A 12,280-nucleotide genomic window follows, 5' to 3' on the forward strand; every position below is an offset into this window, starting at 1 on the left:
GGATCTCAAAACAAAATACTAAATGGACACAACTACCACATCAGCTAATAGTATGACAGTTTGTGCCTCCTTGCTCCTATACATTTCTTACACCTTCTGGCTTCAACACAGCCTCTCAGCGTGGTAGGGAAAATGGGGATGCAGTCCTAGGTTATAGGATGTCGGATATTGAGTGGAGTCGAATATGCTTGGGTCCCAGCAGATTTCAAATTGATTTGGAGCTGCGGTATGCGCACCAGAGGATTACTCTTTATATATATATATATATACTTATTTTGCAAAGTTTGGTGAGGATCCGTCCAGGGAGAGCGAAGTTATAAGCCGCCCAAAAAGTGCTCTTCCTATGGAAACAGCAACTTAACCATAACTACATGGCCACTACCGTGGCCATGTAATATATATATATATATATATATATATATATATATATATATATATATATATATATATATATATATATATATATATATATAAATATATATTGGTCCCTGTGGAAAATGTGGCCTTGTAAGTATAGAAATATCTGTTGGAAATGCAAAAGCAATGTGGGTACCACCGTACACATGCTTTGGCTAAGTCAGAAGGTTCAATTGGTTTGTGGTGAGGTCTTATAGATCTTGTGTTCGGTCTTTCTCTCCCTTGTACACCATTGATCTGTTTGTTGGGTCTGTTCCCTACTAATATTAATGCATTTGCTGATAAGCTCTCCTGGGTTTATTTAGCCCTTGTTGTGGTCCAAAAGCACCTTCTGAAGTTTTGGAAAAGCGACGTCAGGCCTACTATTGCTGATTGGCTGCATAGTTTGACACTTCTCTCCACGCGGAGAGAATTTCCTTTCAAATTAAATAGCAGCAAGATAGACGTGATGATATTTGGAGTACTTTTAATGAATTATTTGATTGAACCCCACCCCCTTTTTTCTTTTTTTTGTCTCGTATGCAGGTTGATATGTTGCTCTTATGCCTTTTTTGTGTTCTCATATGACTGCCGTATGTAAATAGTTCTCTGTGATTCCTTTTGCTGTAAAAATCAATAACGATGTATTTCACGATAAAATGAGATTCAAAAATAAAGACAGCCAAAAACACCAGAGACATTGAAAAGCGAATCTACCAGAGTGAAAGACTCAGACAGAAAAAACAGGAGACTGACAATGAAGAAAAAGTGCAGTGAAAGACAGAGTGGACTGGAAGCGAAGGTGGAAGAGGCTCAGAGAGCAAACCGATAGAGTCAAAGAAATAGAGAGGGTAAAATCAAGGTCCGTAGAACGAAAGGTGAAAAATAAAGGTTTAAGAGATCTGAATAGGGATTACCTTTGCTTCTTTTTTAGGCCTGGCGAGAGAGATTGCTCTCTGCCAGCCTATTTCAGACACAGGTTTAGATGAAATGATTTAGAAAAACACAAGCACACTCAAAATTCACATCTTCATGTAAGAGTCCTATTCTTTTCTCCCGGTCAGCGATGTAAAATGGACCCCAAAGCAAGGCCGAACAAACCCACCAGTCAACGGGGCACTCATCTTGCTTTTTGAAAAGGTATGCCACTCGCAATTTTGAAGTCTGCACCTTTCAAATGGTGTTCAAAAGTATTTATTGGTTTATTGTTTTCCTTTTTCCAAAACTTGCACAATTGATGTGAATTCAGGTTTGATCGTGTGTGTAGGCAACTAGTTTAAACATCACTGCCACAACATATACATGTTTCAATCAATTAAGATCATCTTCAGGTGACTTCGAACTTTAAACAGTCCTGCCTCTTGTACGCAACTCGCACCGATCGGGTTTAGAGGATGACTACCTGCTCAGTCAAGCATGCAACTTGCATCTTGTTTAAAGCTCCTGTCCAAAAGCACCACTTTTTGAGCCAGTAAAGCTGTCTAAGGAGGGGATCGTTTGGTGAATTATTTATTTAAAACCATGTTTTCTTTCCCTGCCGCTTGGCACATTATCATGTGTTCCACTTGAGTGCATTGTGCTGGTGTTATTATTTATATCGTTGTTTATGCCTTCCTCTATTTGTGTTTTTAAGGTCCTTAAGAAGTAAATACCCAATACAAAATGGCCGAGCAAATTCTGCAGGCCTTTCTTCACCTCCATATTATGGACCCGGGAGCTTACTGAGAGCAAACTACAACGTGCGTGCAAATTCTGCAGCCCTTCCTTCGCCTTCATACAGCAGCAGCTGTTTTGAAAGTGCCAGTGCCAGTGGAGTTGTTTCATTGGATCTGGTACAACTCACTATGGCGGCCAGTTCACTAGATTTTTGCAACCGTTTTTATGGAGGGAATGCCCCCTCGTCCCATTACCCTAATATCCCATAAAAATACCCCTTTGGCTCCACAAACTCTTGAAAATGCCACAAGAAATGCAGTAAAATGGCCTCCCCCAAATGTTGTGAAACGGCCGTGGTAAGTTGGGTGGCTATCATTGAAGTTGTTGAGACCTTTCAATGTTGCTTTACAGGGTTTAGGTGTTGCTCCTATGCTGCCTGATACAGTGAAGCATTACACTTGTCTGCTGCTTGTGTAACTGCCTGCATTGGGGATAGATCGTGGTTCGTTGCATGATGCACTTAGGCCCATTGGTTTGTTTACATTCTGTTTGTACAGCACATGTGTTTAATAGGTGGTTCTGGGTAGCCTGGCACAAGCAATGCGTGGTTAAATGTTGACAAATATTTTTTTGCACAAAAAACGAGCCAATGTAGCCCTTCCTCTGTCCCTTGCTAAAGTTACACAGGTAGAAGAGGAATACAATCAAGGTGCTAGCATCTCCCTGACAAATGAACAAAATGGCTTCAGAACATCGCACCAGCCATTTTGAAAAAGCCTGGCTACTGTGTAAGTTAGGGTTAATGTTGTATAATAAATACCACAAGCTTCCTGTGTTTGGAAGTGCTAAGTCAGAAAAGGGGATTATGTTCTGAATCTGTGTAAGTTATGCATAGAAGTGTTGTAACTGGAATTCCTGTGTTTGGCGTCAGCCTTTTCACAACTGCATCGCTATAATGACGGGTGCTAATGCCCAATCGCAGGCAGAATACTGAAGCACAGAGATACTCGTTGGGGCATGACTGCCCGTGATTATAGCGTTGCAATTGTGACAGGCTAACGTGCACAACTCGCAGTAGATTTGCAAGAATAAGAGCAACATTTGAATCGAGATTCACCACTCGGAACTAACTTGATATTTTGCTGATTGCAACCGACGGTTCATTATGACACAATGATCCTCAACGAGATCATCCTTGAAAAAGACCCAGAGGGTCGAAACACGTGTTGGCTGTCTGTTTTACCTCTGTGGTTTTGGACTACATAAGACCATTACATTATACAGTGAGACAAAATAGAAAATAGTTCTTAATTGAGAAAAATTAGTAATACAAAGCAATTCCTTGGCTATTAACAGATTCAAGACATAATAATATTTTTTGACGCAGAACTTCCAAACACAGGAACATTGTGGTATTTATATTTAATTACTAGGTGGCATCGGGGCATGGCCACCTATCATGCTGTATCCAAGCTGCTGAGTAGCCACTTAACAGAGTTATTTGACTGTGCGCAGTTAGAGAGTTGTTGTTGTGCCCACACCCCTTTTTTGGTATTGTGTTGTAGAATGCTGCCTGCAGGAGAACCTTTAGCCTACCTTGCCTGAATGATTGATACTTGTTGGAAGGTTGTTTATTCTTTGAAAGGTGCTGAATGTAAAGAGAGGAGGCTGTTTCAGGATGCATGGACACAACCTCATATATATTTGTTGAGGTTACCATTCTGGCATGGGTATGCCACAATTTTAATGAATGTACCATGGCCTTGGGCAATACTGTTGATCCAGCCACGAGCACTTGGTATCAGAAGTGAAATATTTCAGGCTTTAAAATGTAGATGCACAGGGTTGCATTACCTTAAATCATTCATTGGAGATGCAGTGTACTACCACCCATGCTTAATAGGTGGCACTGTGTAGTCTGGAACAAGTCATGTAATTGAAACCAGACTTCCATTTTGTTAAGGTGAATCAAAGCGATATGGATCTGCGATTCTTTATTTTTCCACAGGCTTTGATATTTTTTCCACCTATGTGCTGCATTCACATTTATTCTACTTATTAGTTTGTAAAGGCAGCCTGCTGCTCTATGATGCCTGGGTAAACCCTGACAAATATCTTGTGATGGGGCCCTTCTGATGTGCAAGAATGAATCAACATTTTAATCTATATACAATGTGATTTTGCAGTACTGTATAGCCAGGTACCAGCAATTAGTGTTCGGTAGTGCTGCATCACAGGCATCACAGGCTTTAATATGCAGCATTGTCTAGGTGGATGCATTAGGTTGCAGTATGGTAGGCTATTTGGTGCTGTTATATAATCTGGCATTAACAAATGCCTTCAGCAGAGTACCACACATAGTTAACAGGTTGTGGGGTAAAACGACAGCCCCAGAGCAACAGAGATGGAGAGGCCATGCTAGTCACCATTGTGAAAAGTGAAGCTGGCTCAGTGTGGAGTTCCATTGAAATATAAAAGCCAGTACAAAACTGTGATTTCAACATGAGGCCTAATGAATGAGCGAGATTAGTCCCCCCTCCATTTTGTTACATTGTACAGGCATTTAGCCGGAAAAGAGTGAGACTTAGAACTGGAATATTATTAACTGCGGCCAATGGATTCTAAGTACATGGGGCATTGCAGATGCTGACTTGGTGTAAATGCACACTTTGACTGATTCAAAACTACAACAGTACACATGGAAAGAGAAAAATACAGTTGAAATACTGTGCATCTCGATGCTAAAAAGGAGGAATGATGCCTTACCTTTGAAAAGTAAAGTCGAATGACAACGTTTTTAAGGAAAAGCCTATTTCATTTTCTTTGGTAACCATGGCCTATCTGTGTGCATCAGAGTACTAGTGTATTTACCTCTATTCTAATGTAGCAGAAAAGAAATATTGTTTTTATGAACAGCAGGCCTAGATATAATGCTAACATTTTACATGTAAGTACATCTTGTCGATTTAAGGCTGTATTTTCTCAAGGCTTGGTGCAGCTGGTGTTTTCCCACTAAACTGAAAGGTCTGTCCATTTGAAAAACTGAAATCAAGACCTTTGGCTAAGGACCCCAGGAGAAGAAGGTCTGGTTGTCAATTAAAATGCAAAAGATATACAAATAAGTAAATTGAAATTATGGGATCTACAGATAGCACAACCAACAGAAACGACCTTTAAAGTTAGGTTCCGCATTAATGGTACATTAGCTCTGAACAAAGACCCTTTGAACATCTTAACTCAAGACCTTTGGGGCTGGCCCACCAAGGAAACAGATCTGCTGTCAATTTAAATGCTAAAATATATAAAGGAGTAGATTGAAATTATGGGATTTACAGATACCATGACTAAACAAAATGACAGAAAGTCTAGGTTTCACATAAAATGTGCATTAGCTCTGAATAAAGACCCTCTGAAGCACAGTAGAAGAAGGGTAGGATAAACACTGGACCGAGCAGGTGGCTGCTCACATGCTTTAGGAGAACTGAAACTACTTCTCATGGCATGCAGTGCCATTGATTAAACATTGTACACATTTGTCCTAAATCAAAAGAGCATTGTGTGTTCTATTGTGCCCACTCCGGGGTCATTTTAAAGGGGATAAAAAACTAGTCATGACCATGTAAACATGAAATTGTTGTGTTGTACATAACTTGAGTTATGATCAAAAGTATGACTCTGACATTTTCATAAATCTGAGGAACTGGAGATATTGATAGACTCATAGAGAGTGAAATTAATGTTGGAAGTATATAGTGTCAGAGTCGTAACTATTTTGGCGCAGCAGCAAATGATAAACCCGCTAGCTCCACCCAGGAAGGGCGTGCCAAATTAAAATTAGTATTGTCCGACTCGCCATAAAACATAGAATGGCCAATCCACATACATGACACATGCCAGCACACAGATGGCACGTAGCATAGCCATGGTACATTTTACAAGTACAGCCATATGTTAGTGAATGAGTACTGTCACTCATCCATGTGAGATGGACATGATGAGATGAAAAATTCCAAATAGTGTGACAAAATACGCATGTGCCACACACTGCAACACATCCAGTGTACAAATATACAGTGATGGCAGGCAGATGGATACATCAATGGTTGGTCACTTCAACATGACAGGAAACGACAATCATGTTCCACATTCAAACAGGTCACAAAAATTAATGTGAGCAGGCCCTTACTCAATCAGCCTGAATGGTCAAATCATTCTCATAACAAGGTAATAAATGTCGGCCATTGTGGGGTGTAATATATGACAGAAGCATGTCACATATGTGGCATTAGGGCTGAAAAATGCATTGCAAAAATGGGAGGATTGAAACAATCAGGCTGAATGAACACTGAAAATTCTGAACAATGTTGTTGCAAGATGACAGTTCAAGGGCAACTGCAGTAATGTGGTGCTAATTGGCTACTGTGGTCAGAAGGGATACTGTCATACCCAAATCCAAGGGCGGTGAATGGTTTGGAGGAAGCACATGGGTGACCCATACCACTCAGGACTACACACCCTCACCTGGCACTCAATCAGAACACGTCACCCAAGCAACATACACATGGATTACACACACATGCATGGGTACTCACCGGACAATGCTTTGTAATCTGGTAGGTCTCCCACGCCTTGGATTTGTTCCTCTGTGACGAAGGTTCCAGCAACAGACTCATGTTCAGTGAGTTGGTCGTCCTCTGGTGGAGACCCACCGCCAGTCACCAGAGTAGAGGCATGATTTGAAGCCAGCTTGTTCTTTGCTCTGCGTTTCAGGTCATTCCACCACTTGTAGCAATCATCAGCTGTGCACCTCACAAATCCAAGGGCACTAATGTGGTCTGCAATGGTCTGCCAGTGGGCCCTACGTTGACCAGGAGTAGTCTTGCACCCTGCAGTCACCACCATTTTGCGGCTATGTGGCAACACATAGGCCACAAGTGCATCAAGTTCAGTGTAATTAAAGCTAGGCTTCCTTGACGTGCCGGAGTGTGTAGCCGTGTCTGGGGTCTCAGCCTGTAGTGCTAGAGCACCCTTCTTCTTCTTCTTGGAAGGTGGTGTGGATCCTGAGTGGCTTACACCGCTCTGGACAGTAGGGGCAGAAGCGGAGGTGGACTGGGTACTTGAAGCCTGTAAAGGCACAATGACCAAAGGTCTTGGTGCAGGCATTGGCTGCAGGGTGATGTGGCAGGGCCAACATCGGTGTGATGGACCTGGACCGACACTGTCCCGGCTGGGAGACTCGGAGCCGGGGTGGATTGAGCTGCAGCTGCCCCTGCAAGCTCCCCACCGTGGCTACTTGGGGCAGCAGATGACATTGCTGCCCCAGATCCACGTGGCCTGGTGACAGCAACATTCCCCGCCACACGTGGCTTAGACTTGGTGACCTGGAAGTCAGACTGGGAGTCATCCTGTGCCGGTTCAGTTGACAAAATTGGCCGGTCCAACAAGGGCTGAGCTGGGATGGTGTCAGCTATGTTTCCCACAACCATTGGGGGGGGGCATAGGTGGCCCGATTGGTCCTCCACACACGGGGCTCTAGGGGCACCATGCAAATCCTGGCCACGTCCCCTACCACGCCCACCACGCCCACCTCTTTGAGATCGGACACCTTTGCCTCCCTTACTTCTTTGTCGCCTCCCAACCATGGCACTGATGTTGTTGTGCGTATGGGAGTTGCAGTAAACAATTGTACTGGGCAATTAGGGTGAAAGGGTTAGGGTACTAGATGGAATTCGTACCCTAGTGCTCTAGCAAGGCTCTCTGTGACCCCTGGGGGAAGATGACGGGTCACGCAACGCACAGGCCATGTCGGGGCAAACACCATCTGAGACCATTGGCGACCCCCAGCCAGAGAGGCAGAGGGCCACCAGCTTCTGTGAGAAGGAAGTTGGTGTCCTGGTGGAGCATGTCCTGGAGCATTATGATGCCCTCTTCACACCATCGCGCGCCAACAAGGAAGGACGGAGGAGGATCTTGATGGACATAGTGGGTGCCATCAACGCAGAGGGGGTGGCACCCCAAGACCTGAGACACGTCCAGAAGCGCTCGGAGGAAACAAGTCCAGGACCCTCAGGAAGGCCCAGTGCCTCTTAGAGGCAGAGGATGCAGCGGGCGCCGGGGCAAGCTTACCAACCAGCAGAAGAGGGTCCTGGAGCGCATTCGCCCAGAGCTTCACCACCAGATCCTCAGAATGCAGGCCCGTCCGGAGTCAAACAGTAAGTGGCCATGCATTACTGTGTGAAACAGGGCATGTTGCAGTGTGCTGGTAGTCAGCTACTTGCCTGTATGTGTAACATAGGCCATATATGGATGTGTGTGAGCCAGGACATCATGGTAGAGCGTGTGAGACCAGTAATGCATGAACCACATGGATGGTACATGTGTTCCAATGAGACATGGAGAGCTGCATGCGGAATGCACACATGAATGCATGCCAGTCCCTGTTCTTGGACATGGGTGGTGGGTGAGAGATGGGTGCTGCTCTCATGTACAATTATGGTGTGCATGTCTGTGTGTCTGAGAAGCGTGTGTGTGACTTTGAAACGACATGGATGCATGACACATGTCCGTGACGATGTGTAGATTCACTCATGCAGTCTGGTCACCGTTGTATCCACTGTGTCTGTGGTGTTCGAGCCATATGCATAACCCTCCGGTGATGTGTGTGCATGGGGTCAGTGTGAGCTATGATGCATGTGAGTTTGAAGGCAACATTTATGTCCATGGAGGGCCTTGTACATGGATGCTGATGTTGATTGCATGCGTCGTGCCTGTTTCTGCATGTGTGTTGCGTCCTTGCCCCATGTGTTCTGGAGGGACAGGATGGAAGTGACGTTTGACAGTGCCACTCATGTGTTATTGCTTCCTGTCTAGGGGACTATTGTACAGTGCCCTCATGCTTGTGTTCTATGTCTCCCTCTACGCAGCGTCGAGTGTAGAAGAGGACGGAGATGGCGCTGTGGAGCCAAGCGGCAGGGATGCCTCCACCGGGTGGCGACGCAAGGCCCAGCCACCCTCCCAGGAATTGCCATCATCCAGGAGTGAGGGGACTGGGGCCGCATCTGCAACTACGGCTGTAGCGGAAGGGCTGGGTGAGCCCCCACAGGGCTTGCAATGGCGGAAGACGGTGCAGAGACATCCAGGTTGGTGGTCTCCACAGAGGAGGAGGAGCCCACATGAGGCCTGGTGGGGGTAGTACCAATGGTGCAAGTGGTGCAGTCCAGGGCCAGAGTCAGGAGGCAGTACAGGTCACCGCGGAGGGGCCTGTGCATGTCGCTGTCCTTAACCCTGTGACTGCACCACCATGCACCAGCAGGGATGCCCTGTCCCAAGCCCGTCCGCAGGTAGGGGGGAGGCCCACGTCATCTGCCTCTCCACTACCTCCGGATGAGGGGTTCCATGACCGTATGGGCTCCGTCCTGATTGGTGTCGCGTTGCGCACGCGTGACATTCGTGATGACGTGCGTGCTTCCTGGGGGGAGCACGCACGCCATCACGAAGAGCAGCGTCGCAACATGGCACTGTTGGGAGGGGCCCTAGTCGGTGAGTTCCTACATGTGTCGCACACTCTGGCGGACCTCTCCTCCTCTGTGGAGACTATGTACCAGTCGTTCTCCCTGCCGTCTTCCGGCCCAGATTCCACCAGGGCCCCCTGTGGACCTGGCCTGACCAATACAGACAGCTTGGTGGAGATCCCATCCCTGCCACAGTCGGGAGTCGGCGGTCCAGCAGGGGTGGACACCACAACAACTGGAGACCAGCAGATGGAGGATGTGCAGGCATCATCGGACAGGGCACATGGACAGCAGCAGCAGCAGCAGCAGGCTCTAGGTGGGAGCAATGAGGGGCAGGCATCGGCCAGAGGGCAGGAGGACCCTGGAATGGGTGTGTCTTCCATGTGGCTGCGGTTGGGCCGGCGTATAAATGCGGAGCGGCGGCGGGCAGAAGAGGCACGGCTCACAATGGTCAGGCCAGAGAACTCCATGTGGAGGTCACTGAGGCGGGCCGAGTGCCTCAAGGCTATTCGCAGGGAGTTGGAGCCCAACATGGCATTGTCCCTGCGAACCCTCGGGCCATGGAAGAGGACCGCCTCCAGGACATTGACCAGGAGTTCGATGATGCCCTGGCCCGGGACATCGGAAAGTGAGCCGTCGGACTAACCTGCCGCCATTGTAAATAGTTTTTAGTGTTAGGTTTCCTTTTCGTTTTCATTTCTTTTGGGGTGATTGGACTATGCCCCACACTTTTGTATATAGTTCTTTACTTAGGTAGTTTTTTAGATAGGTTTAATTTCTTTCGTTGGGCTCATGCACCCTTTCAAAATTGATTGTACATAATAGGACTTTGGATTTATGTGTGCATTTTCTTTGAATTTCACCATGGGGCAATGGATTTCCATTTTTACGTTTCCTTTGGATTTGTTTTGGTGGACAATGATTTTGGACCATTTTTGTTCTGGATTTATTTGGATTGCATCTACATTTCATTTTTCATATTTTTGGACATGCATTTCATTTAATTTTTGTATTATTTTTTGACTTTCATTTCATTACATTGATTTTGTTAATAATACATTTTGATATTTTAATTCCATGTGTGGGATTCGCTCATTGGGTTCATGCATGTGAAACTGTGGTTTTGCACAATCTAGGGCAAATAGTGTGTGTGTGTGACCAACATGTGTTGATGTACATGGTTGACTTTTGATTTGTGTCGTGACATAGGCATGTCGGTGTGTGGTGGATTGGTGAAATCATTGCATGTCAAGAGTGGGGTGGCATGCTGTGGAATTGTGGTGAACATGAGGGCCATGATTGTGCATCTTCCTTTCGTGTTGCAGGGGGACATGAGTCGGGGCCTCCTGGCAGGTGCCCCTCAATGCTGGGTGGATGGGTGTGCTGGGGGACATGAGTCGGGGCCTGCTGGCAGGTGCCCCTCAATGTTGGGTGGATGGGGGTGCTGGGGGACATGAGTCGGGGCCTGCTGGCAGGTGCCCCTCAATGCTGGGTGGATGGGGGTCCTGGAGGACATGAGTCGAGGCCTGCTGGCAGGTGCCCCTCAATGCTGGGTGGATGGGGGTCCTGGGGGACATGAGTCGGGGCCTGCTGGCAGGTGCCCCTCAATGCTGGGTGGATGGGGTGCTGGGGTACATGAGTCGGGGCCTGCTGGCAGGGGCCCCTCAATGGTGGGTGGATGGGGTGCTGGGGGACATGAGTCGGGGCCTGCTGGCAGGTGACCCTCAATGCTGGGTGGATGAGGGTGCTGGGGGACATGAGTCGGGGCATGCTGGCAAGTGCCCCTCAATGCTGGGTAGATGGGGGTGCTGGGAACATAAGTCAGTGCTCACTTGTGCATGGTGACATGTGGGCTGGCTGGGGGGCTTCAGCAGGGTGGATGGGCTGCCTGTGGGGCATGGCCAGGGGTGCAGTGTGTACCCCTGTGTTGGGGTCTGACTGCAGGCCCTGGGGAGGGGGAAGAGGGCACACCTGGGAGGACACACACTGCCAATTCGTTGGGGCACCCCTGAAATACACGTACCCTGCTCGCACAAGCCCAATCGCGTGTGAAACTTCCCACGCACCCTCAAAATACACATACCCTGCTTGCACAGGCCCAATCGCATGTGAAACTTCCCGCGCACCCCCGAAATACACGTACCCCGCTCGCAGAGGGCCAATCGTGTGTGAAACTTCCCACGTACCCCAGAAATACACGTACCACACTCGCACAGGGCCAATCGCGTGTGAAACTTCCCGCGCACCCCGAAATACACGTACCCTGCTCGAAGAGGGACAATCGCGTTTGAAACTTACCATGCACCCCAGAAATACACGTACCCCGCTCGCAGAGGGCCAATCGTGTGTGAAACTTCCCGCGCACCCCAGAAATACACGTACTCCGCTCGCAGAGGGCCAATCGCGTGTGAAACTTCCTGCGCACCCCAGAAATACACGTACCCCGCTCGCACAGGGCCAATCGCGTGTGAACCTTCCTGCGCATCCCAGAAATACACGTACCCCGCTCGCACAGGGCCAATCGCGTGTAAAACTTCCCACGCAGCGCGGTACGTGTATTCGGAGGGGTGCGCAGGGATTTTTACAGACTTTTTCATGGTTGGGGGGCTGTATGCTGGTCCACTGGCCTGTGCGCTATGTACAGGGTTTGTGCACTGTTCATGGCACACGGAGGGGGTTGGGGGCGTAACTGGCGCTGCTGCAGGGTCGCTGTGCCG

The sequence above is a fragment of the Ambystoma mexicanum genome, chromosome 6q, assembly GCF_040938575.1.
Source record: "Ambystoma mexicanum isolate Mex_15411 chromosome 6q, UKY_AmexF1_1, whole genome shotgun sequence".
Lineage (NCBI taxonomy): Eukaryota > Metazoa > Chordata > Amphibia > Caudata > Ambystomatidae > Ambystoma > Ambystoma mexicanum.